The 26,746-nt window shown below is 41.2% G+C and overlaps 1 protein-coding gene and 1 long non-coding RNA gene across 3 annotated transcripts in view; one reads left to right on the forward strand and one right to left on the reverse strand.

Annotated features, from left to right (window-relative positions):
- The window catches only part of LOC130870372 (uncharacterized), a 30,760-nt gene extending 14,142 nt beyond the window's left edge, over window positions 1-16,618 (reverse strand). The window contains exons 1-3 of the long non-coding RNA XR_009056701.1: window positions 16,560-16,618; window positions 16,165-16,273; window positions 8,341-8,438 (exon numbers count right to left, since the gene is read on the reverse strand). This is a non-coding gene — a long non-coding RNA (uncharacterized LOC130870372). The remainder of the gene's footprint in view (window positions 1-8,340; window positions 8,439-16,164; window positions 16,274-16,559) is intronic.
- Window positions 1-26,746, forward strand: part of Prkn (parkin RBR E3 ubiquitin protein ligase) — a 1,199,352-nt gene that overhangs the window by 192,235 nt on the left and 980,371 nt on the right. The gene's annotated exons all lie outside the window — the stretch shown is intronic.

Below are 26,746 nucleotides of genomic sequence, written 5' to 3' on the forward strand. Positions count from 1 at the left end.
TGGGCCTAGCGTTCTTCTGTACTGAGTACAGCCTTCCTCAGCCATCTGTGGCTAGGACTATGGAGGAAAAGCTGAGCTAAGCACTTCTCATGATTAATCTCATTTAATTGTAATCACACCCTTCTGAAGTACTACTTTTTCAACCACATTTTTCCTATTAGTAAAATAAAGTTGGAGGAAGCCATATGATTGTTGCAACATAGGAAAAATTCACACTTCCATTTTTCTAAATCCTGACTTCCGTATTATCTTGTCCCTAAGTATGGTTGCCACCCAACTTAATGCTGTAACAGGCTCCCAAATTAATTTTAGTTAAAACGTTTTGTTTTAATTTATTTTTTAAAGATTATTTCTGAAATTGAGGAGACTAAGTCAGGGTGGCTTAGAAGAGATGGCATAATGAAAGCCGAGTAGAGGAGAAAGGCAGATGGCAGTATTTTGTAACTGTAGTGGGACAGGAGATGTGGTCCACTAGAGGGATGGGTACCTTTCCTGACCACAACTCAAGGAAGGGCGTTGGCATGACATGACTGTTTCTCAGAAACATACAGCCAGCACAAGTCGATGGCTGTACCAATGTCATGAAAGAAGACTTGGCACAGGCTTTTTACATTTGTTTGACTGGGAGAAAGAAATACATTGGCCAAGAATTTGACAGAATCCCATGACTCTAAGGACAACAGCAATGTTTGTGTGGTAGACATGATGCTGGGTTGTGGCTTCAGAATGTGTAAATGCAGAGGTCGTCACCCTTGAACCCACAGGGTAGACCAGGCACTGGGTCAAGAGAAGACATATACAAATTGCCCGTAACTGGAAGACATTTCTCCGAGCTCAAGGAACCCAGGTTTCACCTCTACCCACTTAAACTGTCGGTGAGACCTTGGGCACCACACTCAGCCTCATGGACATAAATTCCAAATGTCTGAAGAAAAATTAGTTTTATATATTTAGATCATTTTTTAGAACAAAATGGTATGGAATAACTGACTTAAGTAAGAAATGGAAGTTTTGTATTTAAGTCTAGCTTAAATAATTCCTCACTGAGTGATTCTTGTCATTAGTAAGAGCAGGGAGAGGACCCATCGTTAAGCTTTCGGTTCCAGTGTTCCCTTCTCCAGACAGCTCCATTACATCATGCTCACAAGGAACCTTTTTACCAGTTCCTGAGAGCCAGAGATTAAATGCTTATGTAAGCTGTTCATCTCTGGTTTGTAATAATGATATAAAAAATGTGATTAGGTTTTAAAGTAGAGCCAAGGTTGTGTTAGTTTCCTGACCTCTGTAGGGGTCAGGAATATGCCCCTTCTATTAGTTCTGTAGCCATTCAAGTATGAGCTGACATCATCAGCAGTATAACAGAGATACTGTGATAATCAGTAATGATATTTATTGTATATTGAATATCATATCAATCTGCCATTCATTATGTCATTTAATCTACACAATTATAACCTCCATTTACAAGGCTTAGAAGAGATGAGCCACTTATTCAAGGTCATGTTGCTAATGATAGATTCAAGACTTTTCACATATGGCTGACCTTATATGTGTAATCCCATACATATGTCATCTATAATGCATCATCACATGCATGTATATCACACATATATATGTACATAAGGATTTTAATAGAGATTTGTCCTTGTATAACTAAAACTAAAAATAAACTTTGTAAGTATATTTTCTTCAGTGTTGTCACCTGAGAACACAGAGACGTGCTGAGGATCTAGACTTTAACACAGGAGCACATGTGAGTTTCCGCTGCATCTGACCTTGATGGGCAGTGCAGAGGTCAGAGTGCTGGACAGTGTGGCCTGGAGTCCAAGATGCTAAGGGGCAGGTGAGGCAGAGGAATTGCAGGCCTGACTTATGCTTGACACCAGCACCTCCCGTATCCCAGTTAGGAATCACTCTTCTGAGGATGCCCACTGACCAGAGACAGCAGAGAGTAGAACACTCACGGCAATGTAGTTCACACAACTGAGCGGACACTGCAGACTCTCCGTGGACAGGAGAAGGAGGAGAGGAAACTGTGGTCAGCCTTAAAGATGAGCAATATGACGGTCACTCATGGTGGAGCTAACCACATTTTAGGGTGAGAAGAAGGCGGGGACAACTTACTTTCTTTCAAGATATACCTGGGAAAATCCAGTCAGAGCCTGTTTTTCCAAAGATGCTGACTGAGGGGGAGGAGCTAGGGGAGGTTGCCAGCCCTCTTCATGCACTCAGTTCCTGGGTTTGGATTGTGTAGGAGGGTAAGTGGGTAACAGAGAACAGAGTGATCTCAAGGCTTTCACTGAAGAGGAAGAGGCTGTGAGTGAACCCTGACGTAACTGTAGCTGCTCATTTATCAGTAGCTTCAGAACAGCTTTCATTCATTTTCATGTATCTCTTTCATTGTTTAGCTTTTTTCAGTGTATATTCTTAGTATAATGTGATTATCCATACATATCTTCTGTATGTGTAGTTTCTTTGACCTCTGCAGTAAATCTTTTACCTAAACTGTGAGGATCTCACAGTCACCTGGGTATTTCTCTCCTATGTCCTTGGTGGATTCTTGCTCGACTTTGAAGCTTTCTGGAACCAGCTCCATCTGAAGGATTTTCCTGGTTTTCACAAATGCATCTTTGCTTCCACTGACTGTTAAGATGGTTACAGTGATTCTGCAGGGTCTCTCTGAGAAGCCTCAGACAGATCCTTCTGAAACGCTGGCTTCCATTGTATCCAGGCAGTGGATGACCTGCTTTGCTCCTCAAGACCAAGTTGAAAAATTCTTTTTCCAACCCTGACCTTAAACCACCAGGTTGGATAAAAGAAGAGTGCACTCGCGACCCTTCTCCCACTCTCCCTCCCCCAGCTTCAGTTGCCGCTTTTCCTGTTAAAGAGAAAGTCTTTGAAACAATGGCTGCAGCAGGCCACAGAGGCGAATGCCAACAGCCTTGTTCTGATGGCTCAGTATGGAGGTCAGAGGCAGAAAACTTAGGCTCTCTTCCCTCCACACCTGGTGGTACATTTGTATCAGTTGTTTTGTTTCTTTATTTTCCAAACATAAGACCAGATGTGTCTTTCCTCTGCTAAATAGCTCGTTTCAGAACCAGGACTTGTCAGGTGAGAGATGCTCTCAGTATACCCTGAGTTCTGTTCAGGAGATCCTACCATGGAGCGAGCTGGGCCCGCTGCCACCATTTGGGAGCCTACCAATTACAGCTCTTCTCTACTTCTTAGCTGAGCCAAGGGGAAGGGACTGGAGACTGTCTGGTGTGACCGTGTGCCGCTTGATAACATGTTGGCAGTAGAACATCCTTGAGCAAATGTTACCAGGGGGTTCACCTGCTCGGGAAAATAAGCTGCTGTGGAGAAACTCCTATTCGCAAAGTGTTCATGGTGTTTACGGTGGTAACTACAATGATGCTGCCAGGGACCGTTGGCTGTTCTGATGCCTTGGATGCGTCCACTTGGCTGTGGATCCCCAGGAAGAGCCGACCAAAGGGGAGGGAGGCTGAGAACCCTGGGATGCTATGCTGTCGGGTTTGTCGGGTGGTTTGCCTATGTGGCCATGTCACAGAGGTCATGAGGGGCCTTGGATAATTCGCCCTTTTGCCCCATTACTGTTTGGTTCTGGCCAGCAAGAAAGCAATAGTGGGCAAAGTTTTCCTTTGTTTCATTTTTGAAATCTCTCACATGCTGTGAAGTTTGCTGTTTAAGGCATCAAACCAGATGGGTCCCTGGTATGATCCTTTGTGACCGCTCAGCAGGAGGCTGGCACTCAGGCCAGAGCAAGACTCTAAAAGCTTTTTCCTGAACCGTCTATTCTTCCAGTGTAGTTCCTAGATAAGAGGGTATTGAGAGCCAGCTGCCTGTTCACAAATAGGATTGTGGCTGCATTTAAAAAATAAACACAGGCTACATTCCTCTGGGGCATCGTCTATTAGTAGAAACTTAGTAGATACATCAAGGAATCCTCAAAATTACCCTTGTTTAAGGAGAAAAAAAGAAGTCAAATGTCTCTTACAATATAAATGGAGAATCTAAGCTAAAATTGCTGAGTTTTGAACTAATGGCTGCCATTAGTGACTATATTCACCATCTTCTTACAGCACACAATTCTGAAGTTATAATACTTGGTAAAATGATTGATTCTCTGAAGTTAGCATAGGGCAGTTTTTATTCTTTCCCTGGTGGATTGGAAGTGAATATTTGTTTAATATTTCACTGAGTGTAGTATTCAGAAATGAAAGCACCGCTTTGCTTGTCTCTGTGGGTCAGACGCTGAGGACGTCCAGACGCAGAGGCCTGAGCTGTTCTGCAGTCTTTACTCCTTGTGAAGGCCTGCCCCCTTGACCCTAGCGTCGCTGTGACACTTCTAGGAAGCCAAGAAGAACCATGGAAGGTGGCAAGGCTACCCCTATGGTAGTTATAAAGAAATGATATTTACTTACTTCAGAGGCATGAACTATTCACCCCTAACTTTATACCAGTATTCTGTTGCTTTAGAAATGGGAATGTAAGGTATGAATGCACCTCTGAGGCATTCGCTGCCTAAGATTAGAAAGGGTAACAAGGCAGGGCTACAGCCTGAAGTAGAGAGAAGAGATGTTTTTGGATAGAGAAGCAGTGGTGGCCAGAATCTGGTGTGTAGTGGACTCCCTGGTCAGTCGCCTGAAAAATGTTGGAATCAATTTCTTAAAAACTGCCTGATTGGGATGGCAGTGACACCATCACTGGCTGGGATGTTCTCTGGATGGCCTTCATAAATTCATCTAGTATGTCAGGCAAAAGTATGTATTTGCCTAAAAATTTAGACTCAAAGATTAATTTGAAGTTGGATAAATGTCTGAGCAGTTAAGAGCACTGGCTTCTCTTCCAGAAGACCCTGGTTTGAGTCTCAGCACCCACGTGGTGGCTCACCAACCTCTGTAGTGCCAGCCCCAGGGGATCTGACGCCCTCTTCTGGCATCTGCAGGCACTGCATACTAATGGTGCAGAGACATAGATGCAGGCACAACTATACACATAAATATATTTTTTAATTATTTAAGAAGAAAACAAATATCAATTCATCAAATGTGGATTAAGAATTGATATTGTCCAACTCACCAATCTTTGTAGGCTATATTTTTCTATCTTATTTGAAAAGTATAGAACTTTAATATTCCACAATGAATCATTTTATAATTTTTGCTTGATGCACTTTAGAATATTCTTTTGTGAGGTAAGCTAAATGTATGCTGCATCAGCTATTCTGGCACTGCTTGGAGGTAAGCCAGCAGAAAAATTCTAAAATGTAGTGCCACCACTGATCGTTTCATAGAGGTTAACCAAATTTGCGTGTTTTAAGGAAGTTTATACTTTGTTTAAGGCTGATACCAATACACAAATCACAGATCAGTGTGCTTTTTCCTATTATATTATTTGGAGTATTTGGCATTTTAATGGTGGAGAATAGAGAGAAGAAGGAGGGAGGAAGGGGGAAGGAAAGGTGAGCTCTCTTCCCCTGGACACCCTCCCCTTTTCTCCAGTGCTTCCCTGTTAGCCCTTCACAGTGCTCCAGTCCCTTCTGGACATCTCCGTGGATGTCCCCAACTCCATGGATCCCATTATCACCTTTTTTCTTTCCTTAGCCCCCAGTGGCTTATCAGAGCTCCAGTCCCATCTTATTTAACACCTGACTTTCCCACTAGCTATAAGCATCAGGCTGCTGGCCCCCATGTTGCCCATGAAGGGCTTCTTAATGTCTGGGAGTCTAAAAGGGGTGAGCACAATGGCCAGCGGGTGAGTGCTTCCTAGACTGTAGCTTCTTTTGTAGCATCGTGCGAGTTTGCTCATGCAATCATCTCAGTATTGGGGTGCCCTCGGGTTTGGAGAGGAAAGTGTTATGAAAGTCACCCTTCAGGGGACAGAGTGTGAGTGGCAGCACCACAGCGCCCAGGCTGCCAGGCTGCACTGCCTGCCATCTGCCATCTTCAGTAGGAGATTGGGGTGCTTTTGAGTACGTATTTGTAGAAGGGAGGAAAGGAGTCGTAACACTGAGCCTGAGCTCCTGTGTTCTTCTGACCTGTGGTCCCAGGTCATGGCGAGCACGGGGAAGCTGGTGAGGGAGACTGGCATAGCAGGTGTGTGCTGCTGCTTCTCCTTCATTTTACTCTTTCAGGGACAAATCTTGGTAGAAACAGAAGTTCCATATAGATGAGGGGATATAGCTGTTTCCAGAATTTGATATGAAATATGCATGCCTAGAGATCCTCATTGACTTAATAAGGCGAAGAAGGAAAGAGAAAGAATGGAATGGGTGAAACTGACACGGATTCAGTATACACACGGAACTGTGACTGTTGGGATGGCTAAGGTTTGGAAATCCAGGCATTGTCAGAACAAGGGAACTCTGAGCCACCAGTGTTTGTGTTTGTGTCAAGAAACATTGCCTGGCAAAACCAAATAACCATTCCTTTATTAACTTATTTTTCCAAGTTGTGTGGTTGATAAAGGGTATGTGTTTGGGTGTGTGTCAGGAGTGTCCCAGAGATGGAACCCAGGACTTTCCCTATGATAGGAGGCATTTTTAATGTTTTTGATAGAATACGTGATTACTGTGTAATTTCCCTGTCTGTGAAATGCAAAAGTAGAAACCGCTGATTCTAAGAAGTTGAACGCAACAGTTTGGAGTTTGTTTTTCCCCTCAGAAATCCTTGGGTAGATTTTTATGTTTTTTTTTTTTCATTTGTGTTGTACTTATCTTCCTAATAGAGAAATAAATTAGTGTATAAGAAAGAAAAATGAAGGCCCCTGCTCCAGGACTGTGCTCTACTGTGGGCCACAGCCGTGCTGAGGGACAGCATTTGGAACAAAGCTGCGTTGTTGCTGGCTTGCACCGCCTATCAAGGTGTGCGTGCTTTGCTCTGCTCTCGTGCGAGCAGATTCTTATCTCTTGGCATCGCCCCTGAAGAACACAGTAGAGTGTATAGCATTTTATAGTATCGTGCATTATGACTAATGTAGAGATTACTTAAAATATCTGAGAGGATGTGCATAGGTTATGTGCACAGTGCAGACTCTGGTATTCACAAAGATTCTAGAAGCAGTGCCCACAGACTGGCAAGGTAACTCTGCTGCTTCAGAAAAAAACATGAGGTCCTTAAGGACCAAAGCACAAATTGGTTTTCCTTTCCTTTCCTTTCCTTTCCTTTCCTTTCCTTTCCTTTCCTTTCCTTTCCTTTCCTTTCCTTTCCTTTCCTTTCCTTTCCTTTTCTTTCCTTTCCCTCCCCCCTCCCTTCCTCCCTCCCTCTCCCCCCCCCCTTAATAAAAAAGAGCACTCAAACTCTCTAAGAGAAGGATTGAAATCACGTAGTTGGGCTTTAAAAGCATGGTATTGACTTAGCAAAGGACTGAATGGTAGCATTGCTTTTTGATGCCATTTGGTGTTTTTAGACTCTCTTCCCCTCCCCATTCCCTAAATGAAATTCTATTTTATAGACCTTCTTATATTGTGTTACTTTTTCCTTAATCTTGTTAACATGTAACTAGTTCTTAAAATATTCTTTCTTGTTGGTATGAACGTAAGTACAAACATCTGGATACTGAATAATCCATTTGATAGTACATAACAAGTTCAGAGATGGAAGTGTAGCTCACTGATAGAGTATTTGCCTAGCATGCACGAGGACCTGCGTCCAATCCCCAGCACACAAAATAAATTAATGGTGTGTTTGCCAACTCTGAAAGTTCACTTCGAAAATTCTGTCCCACAGAAATCATTTAAGTAATAATACAATAACTTAAATTCATTATGGCATGAAAATCATGAAAAACAGGCAATTAGAAAAATGTTTATATCAATTAAGATTCATGCCTGATGATGCATGATGGTGCCAAAAGAAGCTGGCCATATGGCAGCTGTTGATATGTCTAGTGGATTAGCCCACCCCCAGGAAAGGCCGCTCTCGGGCCAGCTGCAGTAAACAAGAGAGACTCTGCCTCAAAAAGGCAGAAGGAGACAACCAGTTCCCAAAAGTTGTCATCTGAGATCCACACGAATGCTGTGGTTCACAAGTATGCGTGTCCCTGCCCCAACACACAATTAAAACAGTGAAATAATGAGGTGGGATTATAGTTACTTTACTGGAAAGAGTGCTGTAATGTATTGTGTACATTAAATTAGAACTTTTTGAGTAATACAGTTTTTCTTGAAATGAAAAATAATTATGTATATGTGTTCTTAGATGTATGTGCATTAATAATAACACAGTGCTTGAAGACTGGAAAGATGTGCACCAGAGTGGTCACTGTGCTTCCCCCCCTGTGATGCATTCTCTCAAATTCCAACTTGAGCTCTAGACTCACCTGGGAGTTGGCTCTCAGGCTTCTGTGAGAGCTTGTCTGGGTTAAATTGACTGAGGTGGGAAGACCCAAGGCAGTGGCACCATCCCTGGGATGGGATCCTGTACTGGACAAAAGGGTAAAGTGAGCTGAATACACACATTTGTCCTTGTCTGCTTCTTGAGTATAGATACAAAGTAACCAGCTGTCCTTGTGACTTCTCTATTAGGCTGACTGTAAGCTCTGATTAAGCTCAAAGACAGGCACGCTTCCTTTCTTCATTTGCTTTTGGTAGTATTTTATCACAGCAATAGGAAAGATAGCCAATACATTCTTTAGAGAGTGGAGTTAGGGGCGTGTTGGACAGGGAGAGGAGGTACAGCCATCTTCCTTCCTTCCTTCCTTCCTTCCTTCCTCCTTCCTTCCTTCCTTCCTTCCTTCCTTCCTTCCTTCCTTCCTTCCTTCCTTCCTTCTCCCCCCCTCCCTCCCTCCCTCCCTCCCTCCCTCCCTCCCTCCCTCCCTCCCTATCTTTCATTTACTTCCCCTCCCTCTTCTCCCCCCCCCCCCCGCCATCTCTCCATCTCTCCTTCACAGCCTCCTCCATCCACTCCCGTTTCTGTTCAGAAAGGGGCAGGCCTCCCATGGATATCAACAAAGCCTGGCTGTCAAGTTGCAGTGTGTATTAAGGCTGGGCAAGACAACCCAGTATGAAGAACAGGTTCCCAAAAGCCAGCCAAGGTGTTAGGGACAGCTCCTGCTCCCACCGTTCGGAGTCTCACAAATCGATAAAATTACACACTGTCACATATGTGTGGAGGGCCTAGGTTGGCCCCATGCAGGCTCCCTGGTTGTTGGTTCAGACTCTGTGAACTCCTATGAGCCCAGGTTAGTTGTTTCTGTGGGTTTTTCTATAATATCCTGGACTCCTCTGGCTCCGACAATCTTTGTATGCACCCCACCCCCCAAATCCGCAACACGGTTTAAGAAATATAAAAGACTTAACCAAATTTCCCTTAATGTTAGATATTGTGTGAGAGATATCCATGAATGCCATTTAATAGTCTAAAACTTATTCAAATCAAAACATGCATTGCATGTGTGATTATGCAAAGATTATGGCTCCATGGGGTTTTCTAGCAAGTCTGTAGCTCTGTATGATTCTTAGACCAGACTGCAGACACGGCAGGGAGGATTCTCTTGGTGTCAGCTCATGAATGTGGTTGTTTTCCCTCAGTTATCAATCACTTGTGGTTGTTCACACTCCACATGGTTTGACCAAGACGTGACTGGTTGAACAGGTGGCTTCAAAGGCCTTCAGCTCCAGTTAACTAACGGTTGTGGGTCTCAAGACAAATGAAGTATAGGTTGGTACAAAGTAGCTATCTCCTTGCTGTGTTAAGCCCTGGGTGGCATCCTGGCACCTTCTGTTGCATCAGATTTGGTTACTAGTTCCCGAGAGGAGGATAAATACCAGTGTCAGGTGGGAGTCAAGTGCTAATGTGCTATTTTGAGTAAAGCAGATCACATTTATTTTGGTTTTCTTGCTCTAACATTGAAATCTACTTCTGACCTCAAAAGAAATAATTAGCTATTTTATAAGTCATTAGTTGTGCGGAGTAGCAGTTTAAAAAACAGAAATGTCTTATGTATTACTTTAGTGCTTTTCAGAAATAATTGAAGGAAGACACTGTGCTAACCTCTTTTTAAAATAAACCCTAAAATCAACAATTACCTCGCTGAGATTTAGTGCTCTAAATAAAAACACTGTCTGCTGTTGCCCTAAAAAAATTTAGACATGATATTTGCATTTGAGACTCTCTTTATTTCCAGCTTTTCTTACACGACAGAGCAGTGCTGCAGTTCATAGGGAAACAGTGACAGAGATGGCCCCTGGGACCTGCCGAAGGATTGCAAACAACTGGAAATCACAAAAAGCTTTTTGGCTGAAGAATTTCCAGTATGATAGTAATGAAGTTTGTCTCTAAATAAGAGTTTTAACTGTACAGGGAGTATGTTCTAGAGGCCATAGAAAAAGTAGGCAGTATGTCATCTTCATAACAATAATTTTTCTAGAGAAGATGGTGTCGCACTACATGTGAACATTTTGTGTATAATGAAAGTGCTAAGCTCCTCCATGTGAAGACATCGCTTACAGAAGTCAAATAGACAAACCTATGAATGCACAGACAGTAGTCACAGCCACAAACATTGAAGTGGCTGAGTCATAAGCTGAACCTTTGATCCCATTGCCATTGATGAACTGCAGATTCAGAGAAGGTATTGGTATCCATTTCATTAGCTGTGTCTTTAACGTATCCACACCAAGATTCCGGCTTCTGTTGTTATTGTTGTTTTCCCTTCTTAACATTGCTAACCCTCCATGATTCTGTTTTTTGTTGTTATTGTTGTTTTTCTTCTTTTTACCCTAACTAACCCACTTGCCACCTAACGGTGCTCATCTTAACAACCACCAACACTGTGCCCACCTCCTTGGTGCAGGATGTCCAGAGACCTCTCCTATATATCAAGTCATTCCTGTATCTTTGTCATATTTGTTGATCCGTCAGTCCTCCTCTTGATCTTCCTGCGTCATTCTTCCTCTCTAATGAGCCATATCCACCTAACATTGAGTGATCTCTTTCATCTTAATTAAAATGAAGCCTACTGATTGTTCAAAACAGGTTGAATGTTTGAGTTGTTGAAAGTTTAAATTTTACAAAATGATATCAGTGAGATATTTCTGTAGTATAGCTGGTTGTTTCTGGCTGGGTGGGTTCATGGCCATCATGAAGTGTAGTCATTGCAGACACCTGGGAAGCTCTCAGGTAGCTGAGTCTGTTAACATTCTTGGGTCTTGAGAATTTAAAAAGGCTCAAGAAGCTTCTAGGCCCCTCCTTACCATGGAGCTGGGCTTAGTATAAGTGACATGGTGATCCACTGTTGCTAGGGAAAGAGATGTGTGTGTGTGTGTGTTCATGATGGTTTGACTTTTCCATTACAGGGGTGTATTTACGAAGGCTACAGTGAGTACCGTGAGTGGTACCATTTCTGGGTATCATCTGTCCTGTATCTTACACATGAGTTAAAGTCAGACTCTGATCAGCAGCTGTCCACCAATGAGATCTCATTGGTCCCAGGGCTGCTTCAGCTAGGTTTACATCCATTTAATATCAAGGATGATAGAAAAAGATTCCATTGGAAGGTTTGGACAAGGCGGTTTGCTAGGATCCGTGTACCAGTCAGTCACAGGAACTGATCCTAGCAGTCTATGTTTCTGTAGAGTTGAGTTTAGGGGGTTAGTTTTTATTCCTATAAAATAATTCTCTGCTTTAGGTTGTTCATTTAACCCAGTCTACTTAGTCTACTTAGTCCATATAATTTTCTTTTATATTTTTAATATGAAGCATGTGTTAAGTCACTTTTCTACCACTTGAAGAAATTCCCAAGGAAACCAACTTGAAACGAAGTAAGATTTGCCTTTTGCTCACAGTTTCCAAGGTTTACTCCATGATTAGTATAGTCAGTCACTTTCTGGGTTCATTAGGCATGGTGTGTGGAGCAAAGAGAAACAAAGGAAGATGACAGACCCGCTGTTCCCTTCAAGAGCCTCCCTTAGTGACCTAACTTCCTTCTACGGAGATATCACATCCCAGTAATGCCACAGGTGGTCCCCAAACCTTTAATACCTCTTCTGTGGGGGCCAATCAATGCCAGATTCCACAAGTACTTAACCTTTGATCCCAGTCTGTTGCCCCACTTTTTCTGTATTTTCTTTCCTCCTGCCTTCAGTCACACAGCTTTTGTGTACGCACACTCGTAATAGGTAAGCACAGTGGTGCTCGCATGCCATCCACTGGCTTTTCCTCAAGGGTACTCCTTAGGTGGAGAGCTAACAATGGAGGTGGTGATGGTTGGAAAACTACAGAGTGTAAAGGAGGCTGCGCTTTAGTTTCCCAGCTGCCCAGACCCAAACAATCACACAGAAACTATATTAATTACAACACTCTGGCCTAGAGCTTAGGCATATTCCCAGCTAGCTCTTACATCTTAAATGAACTCATTTTTATTAGTCTGTGTATCACCACAAGGCTGTGTCCTACTGGTAAGGTTCCAGTGCCTGTCTCCTTCGGCAGCTACCTGGTGTCTCTTTGACTCCACCTGCTCTCTCTATATATCTCTGTTTGGATTTCCAGCCTGGCTTTACTCTGCTAAGATATTGGCCAAAATAGCTTTATTCATTATCCAATAAAAACAACACATATACAGAAGGACATCCCACATCAATAGAAAATTAGATTTGGTAAATAAAATAAAACCCAAATACAAGAAGTTGTAGAAATATAAAAGTATCATAGTATCTTACATAGTCTTGAGGTTCTTTCTGTTTTTGTTTGTCTTTACTAAAATGAGGCTTTATAGCACAGAGATGATCAAGTTAGACTGCATTAACTTGTACCTAAACTAGTTCTCACAAGAAACAATTATCACAGCGATTGCACCACCCAAGAGAACTGAGTCACCCAGAGGGCTGAGTGTCACCATGGGCTTTAGTAGTTTTCAGCTGAAATGCGTTGAAAATGGAAGATAAGAGAAAATCTAGGAGGGAGGGCACCGTGACGTTGCACGCCTCTGAAGATTTCTCTATTTGTGCTCTTTTTTGCCAGTCTGGTTCAAGTATTGTCTAAGTTGAAGATTCAATGTTAGTAAATCCAAAGGCTTATGGAATAATAACAAACTGAACTGATCCATACAAAAAAACATGGTTTTACTTTTTGACAGAAGATCATGCGGGGATTAGTGTGTAATTATCAATTTTTTGACTTTTAAGGTACTCCTCTGCCATTGTTTTCTCATGAGCTCATTAAACCATTTAATCAAAGGTCTGATGGAAAATGATTTAGGAACTAATAGGTTAATAGAGCTGCTGTCTTTGTTCTTTGAGAAATGCTAGCACTAATGGTTCACGGCAGTAAGTAATGTTCCCTTTGCCTCCAGGGAGATGCCAAACGCAGGCATCATGCATGTGAATAAAAAACACACACGCTAAGGGGATGTAGTCTACCTACCTTACATTTTAGACACCAGTGAAAACTTATACATTAAAAAACAAAACAAAATTAAATAACAGTAGAGTTTAGGAAGTAAGCTAATATTAGCAGAAAATTTCAAATGTATCAGGAATCCAAGTTAAAAATATTAGATAATATATTTATATACATAAAGGGACTTAAGGTTAGCTCTCTTTGGGCATTAGAATTTTACAGACAATAATTTGTGGGCTTACTATGATCTGGTAGCCCAATTGCTATGTAAAACTGAAACTGGGTAGATCAATAAGGGATTGATTATTTTCAAAAGCTTCACTTTGCTTGTAGCTAACTGCTTAATCCTTTAAGTCAGAACTTTTGAGTTTTAATTTTGATGCAGTGAAATCAGTTTAAATGGATTGTATCCCGCCATGCCATCTCACTCAGAGTGTAATGGATGCACTGTGATCTTTCTTCGCAGCCTAGTGGCATCGTCCCTGTTCTGGTTCTTCTGCTGTGCTGGAGCAGGGAGGCCTCTACAAGGAGGTGCACTCCCAGGTGGTCACGGGCAGCCCTCCCTGTGACTAGGGCTTCAGTGGTTTCTCAGTTCTTTCTTCTGCGGGTCATTACAAGGTCTCTGCCCCCTGGTTTTATTAACTTAAGGCTCAAGGAGATATCCTGGGACCAACTACCATTTAGTCTTTAATAAGTTGATTCCACTCTTCAATAAATCAACTGATTTCACTTTAATGAAATTGATTTTTTTATTGTGGTATCACATTCCTCTTCCTTGTCTCTGTTTTCTAGGGATCAATGAAATCTCTAACTCTCAAATACTTCTCTTCCATCTCCATGGTTTGCCGTTCATGAGTTGCCAGATTCATTCCAAAGTCTCCATGTGTTTTGAATCATCTTGTTCCCTTCTTTTGTTTTGTCAATGTCATGACCTACAGCAACTTAGGAAATGAAAGCGTTCATTTGGCCTATGATTTTAGGTAAAAATCCATAAATAAGAGAATTTAGGGTGGGAGCCTAAGGCAGGAGTGTGTAGACAGGGACCATGGAAGAACTCTGTTTGCTGGCTTGTTCTCCGGTTCACTCACATGCCTGTCTAGGGATGGTGCTGCACACAGTGTGCTGGCCTCTCCTTCATCAATAAGAAAAAGATAGACCTCCACAGACATGCATGTGGGCCAATCTGATCCAGGCGGTTACTTAATTGGGGCATTCCTCTCATTTGACTCTACATATGTGTCAGATTGACATAGCTAACTAGGATACCAATTATCACATATTGGGGTTCTGTGGGCTTAATGTTCTCCTTGGTATCTGCTGCCTTTAAGCAGAATTTCATACACTAGTAACACTGGAAATCACATCTTTGACCTTTACGTCAGAATCACTTTCATCATCAGTAATTCTTTTTACTCTGCCAACACTGAGTCAATATTAAAGGCAGAGAGCCATTGTTCAGTTAGGGAATCAGTGTTCCCTTTCTAGGAAAATCATTACAGTTTTCCATAACATTGAGGCAGTGTGCATCATGTCTCCCATGTTGGGTAGTAGGGGTAGAACTGCTGGGAATTTATAAACAGCAAACACACCGTCTAGCACTCTGTGCTACATGACCAGAGCCCTTAGTGGAGACTGAGGGAAGTAGAATATAGGACCTTTGTATTGCTAGGTGACACTGGGGGACATAGAAGGGCTATACTCTTCTTAAAGGGGTGTGATATGGAAAGACCTTTTACAGTTGAACATCTCTGTAGGCAGTGAGACAAGGGTGGGATTACTTCTCTTTAGAACGTACAACTTAAAATATTCCTTATTCTGAGACTATGAACCATGGTCTGGAAGCTTCCGTCTCACTATGGGTGTCATCTGAGGACAAAGAGAGGCCAAAACTAAGATATGAATGAGGAAAAGTTATAGTCCATGGTGAGAAATTGTGAAAAAAGGATATTATGTTGGGAGCCAATGCTGGGGGCTCTGAATTTTATTCTTTCTCCCAAGGACTGGTGAAATGAGATCTGCCTGACTTGATTCCTCCAGGAAGCAGATCCTGCTGATAGTAGGGATCTAGATGCTGTTGAAATGCTGTGTAAGCTCTGCACTCCTGAGTATGTCATGCTCTCACAAGTTCAAGGAGGTGGCTTTTTATTTTGTGACTGCCCACCATGTCCTTATTAGTGTGATGGTTTGTACCAGAGACTCGCTATGGTTTATGGGTTCCTATTACTATAGAACAGGCTGGACCTTCCAACTATCTGAAGGCAATATTGTGAGCATCTCAAGGAAGTTGACTGTGCTCTTAAAGGAGATCTTGGGAAAGTTGGAACTGAGTTTCCCTCAAGTGTATATTCTGTGTTTATTGTTTGAACACTCCCAGTGTATCAAATAATTTGCCCATTGATAGACTCTCCACTGGATGTTGGACAAGAGCTAATCTTTAAGCTTCCCACACACTCTCTGAGCCATTCCGCTTAGGGTTCTAAGGTATGGCTTTGCAACTACATGTATTTGGAGTTAGTTCTAAGATCCTTCAATTATCACCTTGTAATGACCCAGTTAAAAGCTTCTTGATCTTATGTTCAGAGATGTGGACACCGGACATTTGTGGGCAGTGAGTTACTCAAGAGCGTCTGACATGGTCTGTCACTACTATTGTTATTCCTGGTGTCTCACCATGTTCTCCACTCTGGCCTAATATCTGTCATCCTTCTGCCCCAGTCTCCCAAATGAGTGCTGGGTTACAGGTGTGTCCCCATGCCCCACTTAGCAATCATCATCTATCAGAGAACTAGAGAGTGGAAGGACCAACCTGAGAGTCACGGGAGCCCAGTGTGACAGGTCCTGAGAGTCACGGGAGCCCAGTGTGCAGGTCCAAAGCCCAAATGAGGTAGAGAAGAATTTCCATTTCAAAGTCCAGTCTAGTCCAGGCAAGAAGGGAGGAGAAAAGGATCAGAAGAGGAAATAAAAGAGAAACCGAGAGGGGGAAGACGTGTCAGAGCAGACACATTGTCAGTGAAGGAGAGTGACGGTAAGAGGCTGTCTCCTACTCGATGGGGACACTGGCATCATGCCTCTGAAAGTAGAACCTCTCTTACTGCTTTCAGGACAAGATTTTTACTAGGGCTATATAAAAATTTTATCCTCAAGGCTTCTCTGAAGTGACACACAGTCACTTTCAGGCTTATATACTATGTAAGTACCTACCAATGTTTAGTAATTCTTACTAAGTACTGTGTGACTAGGGTGCCTTCTTCAGGCAAAACCATCTAGCCAAAATATACATTGCAGTTGGTCATTGCCAGGGACATAACTGGCGGTGCAGAGCAGGAAAAGGCCAGGACACTTCATGAGTCAGAATGACTTGCAGCTTGGAGCAGACTATCCTCCCAAGTAAGAGCGGGGGTGGGGGGGGGCGGGGGATGAGGTGACATGATACCCATCGTGAGCTCCCGTGAGTGAAGCGCATACCAAGACCCCATCTAAGAAGAAAGAAAAGGAAATGAATTGTTCTTAAATAAAATTGTTTACTGTAAAGGTCTAATTAATTTTTTTTAAACAACCAACATCTCAATAAGTTTTTACCTCTTCACCTTAAATTTATAGCTCTGGACATATGGTATCAGACATTTGACCATCCCACAGCTCAGTCCCACTGCATTTGAAGTGTCTCATCTCAAGCACTCTTATCATTGGCGTGGTTCCTGGTTGCTTGCTCTTATACCTGATGATCTGACTACCAAAATGCCTTCTACTAGAACCTCTTGGTGTCACTCCTGTCTGGTCTGTGCTAACTGAGGGTCTGCAGGAAGTATGGGCCTTCCTTCCTTATCTAGTCTCTGCATTTCCTCCTTCCCAGTTACCCTCTCTTAAGGGCTCTGTCATCACAGCACCCACCTAGCAAAATCTAGCAAATCTCTGGATCTTGCCACACAGTTGGCTTCCCAAGTAAATTGTTCTGTTTTCCCTGAAACTTTTCTTTGACCATAAGAGTTTTCTAGGCATATCATGTTCAATATTTACATTTACTAGAGTATATTAAAACAAGTAAGATTTAGTTGCAAAAGTTAACATTTTATATTCTTATATTAACCTTTCTATGACTTAATAGAAAACCAAGTTTATACATGGGCTTGAAGATCATATTCATAATACAGTAATAGATAGTCCCTCCTCTTCAGTTTTTTTCCTGTTAGTTTGATTTCTTTGAAGTCGAAATGGCATTTGTCTATTTCTCACTAAAAATGAAATAAACTTTAAAAAAGAATTATTGCGGTTTCTAAAAAGAAATGTTGAAATACATTTTCACAATTTATTCTTTTAATATGTGCAGAAAAGAATTAAATCCATATAGGTTACTCTTCCTGACAGGTTAAAGAAGTTAGGCATGCAGAATGTCCCAGCTGTATTATTGGAAAATAAATAAGATATATTATGCTGGTTTATCTCCTTCTTGTCATTCTTAATGTTAGGTTGAGATGGATATTCCACCTACAGTATTAAGTTATGTAAATATTTCTATAGTTTCTTCTTTAGAAGATATTAAATCATTTGAATAATACTGTTGCAACTCCCTTATGAATGAGAAGAAGGCTTTCTGTGCCCAGTGACATCAGCGTGCCAGCAGTGCTGAAAGTAACGCATCACCTTTGAAGGGGCATGCTCTAGGCTGGTGAGATAGCGCAGCTGCTGAAGTCCTGCTGTGTAGCATAACAACTTGAGTTCAGTCCCAAGGCCGTGTGGTAGATAGAGGTAGAGAATGAACCCCCCCCCACATGCACACCAAAGCATGTGCACACTCACACATATAAACACAAATTAGCAAAATGGCACATTATGCATAGACCTGCCCAAAAGATGGAGAATCAGCTTCATATCATAATAGCTGTGGAATCTAAAAAATCTGAATGGAGTCATCTGATTTTTCCCATCACTATATAATACAAGCTAACCTAAATTTATTTGAATTTGAGATCATATGAAAAAATCCATTTGTATAGAGTAGATATTTAAAGTATAGAATAAAGCCTGAGAATACAGACAGCTACATTTTCCAAACTTTCCATCAGCATGCAGCTGACATCTTGGTCCCAGGACCACACCTACGAACATGGTGGCCACTGTCACACAGGTACAGTCACAACTGGGTTTTGCTGTATTTTAAAATATGTATCAGAACCCTTACCTCAATCAAAAACTTCACAGTACTGGAAATATTTTTTATGTTTATTAAATATTGGCTATATATAAAATATTAATTTTAATGGCTACCATTTATATATACTATAAACAGTAGAAAATTAAAAGTTGTACATAGTGTGCACAGCCTCAGCCTCAACCATCTTCCAGGGACAGCACTGTTCTGGAGACTAGGAAAATTACGTGGGGGTACACAAATGCCACCGTTTAGATCTGGCATTGAGAAATCATATCTAATCCTGAGTTCAGTTGGCAAATATAAAGAAATGCATTTAAGGGAAAATAATTCAAATTGTGCTCATGAGATAACAAGGCTTAGATCATTATCAGATCCTCTCCTCTAAAAGTAGCCATTTTGTCTAACACTATGGCCTGAGAAGCCAATAAACTGTGAAGGTGTCATCCACTTTCAAAGGGAAGAGAAATTGTTTCCAGTCTCTATTTAAACTCCTGGTGCTTTCCTTCCAGCAATACTCAGAGATGTGGAAAAATGCACAAGATTTCCTGGGGAGGGGACATGACCACGGGATAAATATTTCATGAAGATACACTTGAGAAAGTTGGGGCTTCTTGAGTTGAAAAAGATAAAATTAAGCAATTAAGGGGAAATGATAGGTTTAACATAGTTGGTACTTTTATCCCCCAGGACCTGAGCTGCATGACAGATAGAGAATATGTTTGAGAACTTATCTACAACTAAGTGACCATGGCCAAGTCACCAGATCCCACACTGTGATAACTGTATGCTCCGAAGACAGTGGTTGAGATAGTTAGATACAAACCGGGGAGCTACATTAATGTCCAGATATTTTACTCTGAGGGCCTTATAGTCCTCACTCATTAAACAAGGGTACACCCAAGTTTCCATAAACCTGATTTCTACTTTGTTCTAGAGGGTTTTGGAAATGACTTCTCAAATTCTCAGGTACATACAAAACAGGAAAGTGAGAGCTTCTTACTCTATATGTGACAAAGATTAAATATCAAAATAACTCCTCATACATTTAAATAATAAAGAGCCATTAAGAACATTCCAGAGTTCCCTGTACTTCATCTGCAGAACTTCCCTGGTGTGATTGATTTGGTTTGTGTCTACTGATTTAAATATGGGAATTTTAATTTCCGTGTTTCTTGTTGCAGTTTCCCAGCACAGCATGTGACATTTGATGATGACAGCTTTTTAGATCTCCTTGAATCCAGTTGGACCAAAAACATGGCCACTATCCCAATTAAGGGATTTGTCTAACCAGTTCCAAAAGACTAGTGTTATGTTAATTTTAATAGTGTAGCAAATTAAAATCCTACGCAAATGCCACCAGATATGGAACACTTGTCTAAATCTGCATCAGTATGTATGCCCGCGTTGTGCCGTCCGGAGACTAGAAATGAATGCAACTTGTACATTTTCTTTTTTTATAAACCTTAGTAATAAGTTTACATTTATTCAGTAACCTTTAAAGATATAATATTTTAATCTTTAGGAACTGTTACCTAAGGGGGAAATATTAGTATCTAATATTTAGCAAGTGATCAAATCCATTTTAGTAATTGCATTATAAGCAATTAGCTAAAGATTATTTCACCCCAGCGATGAGCAAAGTAACAGAGTAGAGATGCAAGCAGGGAGACAGCTGAGAGGCGCTGATGTGGCTGTTGTAACAGAAAATGGTTCTAGCCACAGTAACTGCCAATTTGAAGATGCATGGCTGCTTTAAGTGGAGGTTTGCCTCAAAAGAACCACGAAGCTGCTTGTCAAATGGAAAGGAAAAATTAGTGTTTTATGCTTCTATTTGATTTTGTCTCACACCCACTAGAGCAGTCTTCATGAGGGCAGAGAGTTTTATCAAGTAAACATTGTTCTTGAGTAGATGACTCTTAAAACAACACTGTTTAAGGGATGGATGAAAATCTAGTCTTCGTGATTTCATTCATTTGCTCCTACAATACTAGGAACTTAGGGTCCATACATGATTTAATTCTGTCATTAATTCTCTGTCCAAATTCCAAGTGTGGTGTCTTCCTCAAGAAAACATCCTAGTGAAGGATGGTAGCCTGCCACTGGACCAGCAGTCTCTTCCTGTGAGATGTCTTTCCCACGACTGTGCCAGCCCAGGCTTGAACATCATTTATAGTGAACCACAGTCCCCTTTCTCGTGCTTTCCTAGTGTTTTATGTCCAGGAGGTATATAAGTGACCTAATATTTCTTCCACACTCCTCCTGTTTGACTATTTGAGGATGGGTAACAATTCCTTCCTTCCTCCAATATGACTCACCTACCATCTCTTGACATTCCACCCACTTGTGTCTGGAAAATGCTTGCATAGTTATTGTCTTTAGCAGTCCCCTATCCTCTGGCACCCAGATCATCGTTCCATCCTTATCTCTCTCCTCTGAATGATTTCTCACACTGTGAAGCACACTTCCAAACACAATGACTGATCAGACTATTATTCTGTTGCCTTCATGCCCAATTACTCTCTCGTGGATACTGAAGAAGATTCATCCATTTAGGTTGAGCTTCTATGTTAGCTATTCTGAAATAAGGACATTTGTTTTGTTTTTGGAGATGGCTCACTGGTAGCCTGAAAGTTGCTATGTAGACCAGGCTGGCCTGAAACTCATAGGGATCCATTTGCTTTTGCTTTTGAACTATTGTGGTTAAAGGCATATGCCACCATGCTTGGCTAAGAACATTTTTTATATAAGGTACCATAAAGCCAAACACCTAAGTAATATTGCTGAGTAATTTGTTTCATGTTGTTTTGGTGTTATGTGTTTTTTGAACTCAAGAGGACTTCATATTTATCAGAGGTAAATTTTACTTAACTATTTAGCCTTCCAGATTATTGTTACCTCTTAGATATCAATTTGTTTATTCTCTGTGTTTTATCCCTATAATTATATGATAGTAATATATGTATATTCTCTATGTGTATTTGTATAATATATTAATATTAAGACATTTTAATGGCAATTGATAGAAATCTGGATAACATGTTAATATAAGAGACCCCACTAAATTCTATTATTGTTCCATCACTTGCTCAATACTTAATGGTGGACTCTACCAACAATCATTTGTAACACAGAAGGAATATGTATTAAAATGTTATATTAAATCTGTTAGTGAGCTGCTTTCCAACCCACATTTCTGTATGCTTAAACAAAATAAAGTTTGGTAAACAACCAGATATCTTTCAACCAAATCATTGGAAATTGATAAATCTTACTGCTCTGCCAAACCAACTTGCAATACACTATCTCCAGCACTTGATGGACATTGTGTGTGTAAATCAATAAATTCTACATTTTCTCTTAGTCTACTTACTATAGAAAATATCAATGAAATGTTATCTGAGTGGTTTCTCATTCATCAGTGAATATTTGTAACCTTACTCTTCAGTGTTAGGCCTTCTAATTACAGAGATGACCATGCACAGTCTAGTGAGGAAGAATGATGTTTATTGACTGACAGTTCCTATATGCTGGATAGATACCTTATTGTCTCTATGAATACAAAGAGAAAGACCCTACTTACTGGAGCTTCTTTTGAATAGGTAGCAAGTAAACCAGTGAAATGATAAGGATTGTGGCAACAACCAATAAGAGAGAGTGCTTGGGGGAAGTAGAAGATAATTAGGGCATGCAGTAAAAGCTTGAATAAAGGACACATTTAGGAAACTGTTGTCTGTTGACCGAGGATGAGCCTGGTGCTTGGAGGAATGGGTATTCCAGACAGGGAGCAAATTACCAGTCTAACATTTTGGCAGAATTTTGTTCTTTCCACAAACCCAGAAGACAGGTCAGTAGAGCTGAAGTTTGGCAGAATTTGTAATTCCTTTGTGGAATGTGAGCAAGGATGAGGACAAATGGGGTCAGGAAACACACCCTGGAGACTGTGGTAATCAGTACATGGTTCTTTCTGGGAACTATGGGAAGACACTGAGTAGCCTCAGGAGGATACGTCAGGGGACTCATGACTTTTCTTGGTCGAGACAAGTACAGGGACCACAATCTGATATGATAGATGAGTACGAGAAATAAAGGAAGGCAGAGGAGTGGGAGGAGGAAAGGCCAGGTCTGTTGCAGGGATAGAATCAAAGATCCCACTTGTCAGGATAAGGGAAAAGTGCACACCGGTGAGGACCCGCAGACTGTGGCTTGAGTTGTTGATTGTGGGTATTCTGCACTGTCTTAGAGAAGACACGAGGAGGAGAGGGAGAGTGGGAGCCGTCAGTGATGACAACCAAGCCAGGATAGAGTGTGGTAGGCTCTCTAATGAATACTTTTTACATGCGGATTCATTTTATACCCTTTATTATGCAGCCATTATGTGGCAGACACTTAGACTAGCGAGCGAAACGGTTAGAAACCTTCATCTTAATGGATGACCCATCTCTACGATAATGAGTGCTGCTGTGAAGAAGAAGGCCTCGGGTGCAATTTCAAGGTGTGTGGTTGAGAAGGTTTCCGCAAGGAGTCCGTCCTTTAGCAGAGGCCTGTGGTGCCGCAGACATGAATGGGCGCAGGTTAGTGGGAATGAGTCATAGTAACCGGACTCAGTGTGTTTCTGTATAGCAGACGTGCTGCGTACGAGACAGTACTCATCTAGAAAGTGGGAAAGAAATGGGATATCCCTTTCCAACTGCTTATTTCTCGAAATGAATGGAGTTTTCTGTTATCTTTCTTAACAATGAGAAATGAGCTCAGTTCACCTAGCCTTAAACAAATGGGCAGTGTGGAAAAGGGAAAATAGACTGTGCTAGCAGGTATTTATTCTGTGGTAGAAGCAGACTTGCAATGGCCTATCAAAGAGGGATATGTCAGATTTCACTCATAATTAAAGGCAATACAATGAGTGCCTGGAGCTTAGGTAAATATTAAGTATTGGTACACAGAACTCCAGTACCAGGAATGACCCCTACTGCCTCCTAAGGACACACCGAAGGCCCCATAACTCAGGCTGTAAGAACAAAGACATGGAGCCAGGGAAAGTTATTTTCTTGAAGTAATTTATTATATCTTTGCTTCATCAATACATGTATATATTTCTACATCATAAAAAAGGTAGAAGCTATTTCTGCAATCAATCCTGAAGTAATAAGCTGGGCATTATTAGCTTTTGTTACAAACATAAAAATATATATTTACAAGTATGGCAAGAAAACAAAAATATTGGTGTTTTTTTGTATTTTGTTTCAGACTAGTTATTATTTGGAGTTGTCATCTTAAGAAATAACATAATAAAAATATTGATATACAGAATTACATTAGGATGTATCAGTCCTCATATTTCCAGGGACTGTAGACAGGAAGGCAGTGTGGGGCTGAAACCTAGGTGTTCTGAAAAATAACTGTTAATTTTAAAATATCAGCACATTGTGCTCTAAACCAATTTTACTGTATGTTTAGGGGCACATAATATCTATCAATTAATGCTGATTAAATTTTCATATATTATGTTCTTTGGTGACAAAATTTTCCTATTAATGTGTATAAGTGAAACACTCAAATCTATTTATATATTTAATAGAACTTTAACACCTTCTACCTTCTTACTGTTTGTTTAGACAGACAGACAGGCGGACACACACACACAATTAGTAAACATTGCCTCCAAGAAAAGAGTAATTTTGTACTTTGATGTTGTTGGAATGTCCTTCCAACATTGTGTCCTTTGATTCAGGACACACCCTCTTGAATGTGTGGCCTTCCACCAGAGCATGGTCAACCCACCAGGGGCATACCCTTAAAGAAAATGGATTCTCCCTGTTCCAGTGCTTGTCTATTGGCAATAACTTTACAACTAGGGATGTGACTTGATGCCTACCTCCTCTCTTACACAGGAGTTTGCCTGGTTTTAGCTTGCCCAGGTCTTTGGTATGGTCTCAACCACTGTGAATTACTATGTGCAACTGTCCTTCTGTACCCAGAAGATGCTGTTTCTTTGTAGTGATCCCTTGCCTCTGGCTCCTGTGATCATCTCCTCCCTCCTCTGCAATGATCAATGAGCCTTGGAAAGAGAGGTTATGATGTAGATGTTTCATCTAGGGCTGGACATTCTGTAGTCACTCTCTGCACCTTGGCTAGTTGCATTTCTCAATGCCAATAATCATCTACTGTAAAAGAAGCTTCTCTGATAAGAGTTGAAAGGCCAGAAAGCCAACCTAGACATCCAACTGATGTATGATTAGTGACAATGTGACATATTTACACAATGGAATGTTATTTAACTATTAAGAAAAGCAGAATTTGTACTAGAGAGATTGCTCTGTGGTGAAGAGCACTGACTGCTCTTATAGAGGACCTGGGTCTGATACCAGCACCCACATGGCAACTCACAACCATCTCTAGCTCCAGTTCTAGGGATCGGATCCCCTCCTTGGCCCTCTGTGAGCCCCAAGCACACACGTGGTATTTAGATAATGTCTACAAGCAAAACACACTCATAGAAAAATTAATAAAACTTAAAAAATGAAATTCTGAAAGTCACAGGTTAATGGATAGAGCTGGAAACAGTCATTCTGAGTGAAGGAGACTGGACCCAGAGAAGCAGGCAGCCGCTCTTTTCTCTCGTTTGTGGATGTTAGCTTCAAATCTTCAGCTATGTGTGTCCCAGCTGAAGATGTTCCCATGAGGGTGCAGTTAGAAGTTGTCTTTTATGTCTTCATGATTCTGGAGTAATCCCCCCACTTATTATCTCTCCTTTTTCTTTCCTCTCTTACTGCGCTAGGCACTTACAGTAACTAACAGAAGATTATTAAACAATCAATTTTAGAAGTCAGAATATGTGAAGTCTGTTATATGGCTTTTGGCGTTGTGTATCCTGATTAGGAGTTACTTCACAAGTGGTCACTCCAACAACAGTGCCCAGCTGGTCTGACCAGTCTTAGGCTTGGATCTTCTTATCACAAAAATAGGAAATGGAATTTTCTACTTCATTTGGTGAATAAATTTTCTAATATTATCGAGAAACCAAGTAGTTTTAATGCTAGTGTAATTTAATATTGGAATGAAAGGTGGATCTCATCAGAGAACAGCTCCTATCACTTTGTGTTGGTGACAAAGCCATACAGGGTGTCGACTTCCCTGTTAATTCCTTCATGCCTGTGTAGCTACAGTTGAGAAAAATGTTAATGCTGTTATTTACATGAACACATATGTACTCACTAATCTAAGCATTGCTGTGACAGATGACCAGAAGTTTGCATACATTTATGGTATGTGAAATTTTGTTTAAAATTGTCGGCTTCACTTTGGTCTTCTGAAAAGCCTGGTTCCTAGAAACTGGAATGCAGCAGGCACTTGCACTTAGCTGGCCACGTGTAAACTGGAATACATCAGGCACTTGTGCTTAGCTGGCCTCGTGTAAAATGGTGCAAACAATTGCATAGTGTCACCACAGTTCCACTTCTGGAAATATACCCCCACCAAGCCCTGAAAGCAAGGGCACTAGTTCCCATTTATACATCTGTACTCATAATAACATCATTTACAGAAGCAGGCAACACAAGCATTCTAAGTGTCAGTCAGTGAATGGATACATTAAAAGGGTGTGCCAAACAGCAGTGGACAGTATCGAGCCCCAGAAATGTGAGAAATCCTCACATGAAGCCGGGCGGTGGTGGCGCACGCCTTTAATCCCAGCACTCGGGAGGCAGAGGCAGGCGGATATCTGTGAGTTCGAGACCAGCCTGGTCTACAAGAGCTAGTTCCAGGATAGGCTCCAAAACCACAGAGAAACCCTGTCTCGAAAAAAAAAAAAAAAAAAAAAAAAAGAAATCCTCACATGATAGTGAGTGAACACTGAAGACTTAAAATGAACCGTCACAGAGAGCGGAGCATCGCATGAGTCCATGTGTCTGAAATCACTAGTGGTCCGATTCCTTGAATACAGAGTAGAGTGATGGCGGCTGCCACTAGGAATGGAGAATGGCTGTTTACTGAGTGCAGTCTCAGTCTTGAAGGTGGAAGCATCCTGGAATGGGTGTTTGCAATGGTTGCACAGAAATGAACTACTTAATGCCACAAGCTCCACACTTAGAAAAGAATTGATAAATGTTACACTATCCACTGAGCACCCATTTAAACATCCCTATACCCTACTTCAGCTTCTAGCTGCACCATGCTTCAGATTTATCTATAAATGCCTACAGCCTGATGTAATGACCCCTCTGTGTTAACTTCTCAAAGT

This window comes from Chionomys nivalis, chromosome 2, assembly GCF_950005125.1.
Source record: "Chionomys nivalis chromosome 2, mChiNiv1.1, whole genome shotgun sequence".
Classification (NCBI taxonomy): Eukaryota; Metazoa; Chordata; class Mammalia; order Rodentia; family Cricetidae; genus Chionomys; species Chionomys nivalis.